Source organism: Prionailurus bengalensis, chromosome A1 (genome assembly GCF_016509475.1).
Source record: "Prionailurus bengalensis isolate Pbe53 chromosome A1, Fcat_Pben_1.1_paternal_pri, whole genome shotgun sequence".
NCBI classification, from domain to species: Eukaryota; Metazoa; Chordata; class Mammalia; order Carnivora; family Felidae; genus Prionailurus; species Prionailurus bengalensis.
The window spans coordinates 22,636,929-22,640,626 of record NC_057343.1 but is presented as its reverse complement, the minus strand read 5'-3'; the positions used below and the strand labels follow the sequence as shown (position 1 = coordinate 22,640,626).

General features: G+C 37.0%; 1 pseudogene; it reads right to left on the bottom strand.

The window, feature by feature from the left end:
- Positions 1 to 213: 213 nt before the first annotated feature.
- On the bottom strand, positions 214 to 963 carry LOC122477398 (annotated as a pseudogene).
- Positions 964 to 3,698: the final 2,735 nt, after the last annotated feature.

The window sequence follows — 3,698 nt, the reverse complement described above, 5'->3', positions numbered from 1 at the left end:
GTTACAGTTCAGTGACATCAAGTACATTCACACTGTTATGCAATCACTATCCACCTCCAAAACTTTTCTCATCTTATAAGACCAAAAATCTATATGCATTAAACAGTAACTCCTCATTTCCCCCTTCCTTCAGCCTCTGGCAACCACCCTTGTACTTTCTGTCTTTATGAATTTGACTTATTTACTTTATTTAAGAATACGGAAGTATTTTTGTTTTTTCATTTAATGATGCAAAACACAAATGCTGATTTGACATACACTCACATATAACTTTTTCTCTCATATTTACAACTCAACAGATTGGTGAATCCAAAGAAACTGGTATAATCACTATATAGAGCATACTGTGTTAGTATTTCAGAAGTTTATTCCAGCCCATTTCTTCTCTGATACTCTAAAACACCTTCATTATGTTGTTTGATGAGATAGATTCACAAGAAGATGGATGTGCCCAAGGTCAGTCCAACTTGCAGCCAGTCAGGTCTGTTAATGTGGTGGCTCCCAAATGTAGAACGTTGATTGCACTGCAGAGCTGCTTGGGAGACTTGGCTAGAGCCAGCAGCTTGGAGAAGGGGCACAAATATGTAGCTGGTGCCAACTTGCTGGGCCAGGCTCCTGAATTTGATTACTTTAGATACCTCATAAAAGTGCAATCACACAGTATTTGTCTTTTTGTGACTAGCTTAGTTCACTTAACATAGTATCCTCAAGGTTCATCCATGTTGTAGCATGTGTCAGAACTCCCCCCCCCTTTTTAGGCTGAATAATATTTCATTGTATGTACATATTATATTTTGCATATCCATTCATCCATCAATGGATACTTTAGTTGCTTCCACCTTTTGGTTATTGTGAATAATACTACTATGAACATGAGTGTACAAATGGCTCTTAAAATGTACCTCGTTGTGCAATAGCTGCTTTCAATCCTTTGGGGCATATACTCAGAAGTAGAATTGCCATATCATATGGAGGGTAATTCTATTTTTAATTTTTTGGGAGAAACCACACACATCCTACCAACAATGCACTAGAGTCTGTTTTCTTCACTTCCTTTTCACACTTGTTATTTTCTTTTTTCTTTTTTGGGTAACGGTCATCTTAATGGGTGTGAAGTAGCACCTCATTGTGGTTTTGAGTTGCATTTCTATAATGGTTAGTAATATTGAGTATCTTTTCATGTGTTCGTTGGCCATTTGTATATTTTCTATTTCTATATTCTTTTTAAAAAATTTTTTTTAACGTTTATTTATTTTTTTTTTCAACGTTTATTTATTTTTGGGACAGAGAGAGACAGAGCATGAACGGGGGAGGGACAGAGAGAGAGGGAGACACAGAATCGGAAACAGGCTCCAGGCTCTGAGCCATCAGCCCAGAGCCCGACGCGGGGCTCGAACTCACGGACCGCGAGATCAACGTTTATTTATTTTTGAGACAGAGAGAGACAGAGCATGAACGGGGGAGGGGCAGAGAGAGAGGGAGACACAGAATCGGAACCAGGCTCCAGGCTCTGAGCCATCAGCCCAGAGCCCGACGCGGGGCTCGAACTCACGGACCACCAGATCGTGACCTGAGCTGAAGTCGGACGCTTAACTGACTGAGCCACCCAGGCGCCCCTCTATATTCTTTATATTCAAGTCCTTTGCCCATTTTTAAATTGGGTTGTTAGTTTTTGTTGCTGTTGAGTTATAGTTCTATTTTTATTCTGGATATTAATCCATTATCAGATATGTGATTTGCAAATATTTTCTCCCATTTTGTGGATTGACTTATTACCCTTTGATGTGTCCTTTGATGCACAAAAGTTTTTAATTTTGATAAAGTCGAATTTGTCTATTTTTTCTTTTAAAATCTGTATTATATTCAAGAAATCATTGCAAAATCCATGAAGCTTTCCTCTATGTTTTCTTCTAAGAGTTTTACAGTTTTAGCTCCTTTGCTTAGATCTTTGAACCATTTTGAGTTAATTTTTTGTATATGGTGTTAGGTAAGGGTCCAACTTCATTCTTTCACACGTGAATATCCAATTTTCTCAGAACTACTTGTTGAAAACACTGTCTTTTCCTATAAATGGTCTTGGCACCCTTATTAAAAGTTATTAGACCCTATATGTGAGTTTGTTTCTGAGATCTCTATTCTACTTCATTAGGCTATTATCTATCTTTATGCCAAGACTATACTGTTTTTCACTACTGTAGTGCTGTAGTCAGTTTTGAAATCAGGAAGTATCGGTCCTCCAACTTTGTTCTTTTTCAAGATTGTTTTGGTTATTTGGGAGTCCTTTAGATTCCATATGAATTTTAGAATAGATTTTTCTACATCTGAGAAAAATATCATTGGGATTTTATTAGGGATTGTATTGAATCTGTAGATTGATTTGGATATTATTGATGTCTTAATAATATTAAGTCTTTTAACCCATGAACATGGAATGTCTTTCCGTTTATTTATGTCTTCTTTAATTTCTTTCAGCACTGTTTTGTAGTGTTCAGTGTATAAGTCTCCTTAATTAATACCTAAATACCTTATTTATTTATTCTCTTTTTAAAAAAGTTTATTTTTTTAAAGTTTATACACTTTCAGTGCAGAGCCTGATGTGGGGTTCGAACCCATGAGCCAAGGATGCTTAAGTCAGACTCTTAACCAACTGAGCCACCCAGGCACCCCTATTTATTCTTTTCAATGTTATTATAATTGGAATTGTTCTTTAATTTCCTTTTGGGTTATTCATTTTTAACATATAGAAATGCAGGCTGATTTTTGTGTGTTAACTTTGTATCCTGCAACTTTGCTGAATTTGTTTATTCTAACAGATTTTATTTTGTATGTAGCATCTTTAGGGCTTTTTACATATAATTTTATATTATCTGCAAACAGACATAGTTTTACTTATTTCTTTCCAATTTGGATGTCTGTTATTTCTTGTCTAATGTTACTGCAACATTCTATCCAAAAAACTATGAGAATTTTAATGGGGGCTGGGAAAGTGAGAAATGGTTGGATTGAGGACACATTTTGCTGCTAGAACAAATAGAATTTTTTGGTTTGGATACGGTTGTGGGAGAAAGAGAGGAGTTAAGAATGACTTCTAGGTTTACAGATGGAATAACTGGTTGAACCATTGTGGTGCCATTTTAGATGGGGTAGTTGGGGGAGTATATGCTTGGGAGAGGCCATATTAAATGTGGCCATGGATGTGGACAACATACATAAAAGCAAGAGAATATGGTAGGAAGAGGTCAGAAGACAGACTTTTGGGGCAAGCTCACATTTAGAAAAGGAGTAGAAGAAAAGGAATCAGAAAGGAAGGCAATGCAGAAGCAACTGAAGGGGTAGAAAAAGAACAAGGAGAGTCAGAGAAACAAAAAGGAGAAAGTTGCAAGAAAGTGGCTTTGGTTAACTGTGCAACAAATTGGGGAAGGAAGATGAGGACTGAGCAAGGACCTTTTACATGAGTGTCATTGGTGACCTCCAACACAGTATTTGCAGTAGAATGGGGAAGATCTCCACCCATGTGCAAATAAATCGGAAAAGCAAGTGGGTAATGGGAAATGCTCTAAACAACTCTAAAGTGCTATACCTCTAAGGCATATGAGGTGACATTGATGTTAGTGTTGTCATGGGAACAAAAACCATTTAGGAGAACCAATAGCTGCCTAATACTGGTGACTCTAACTCCTCACATTCCCTGGATCTGT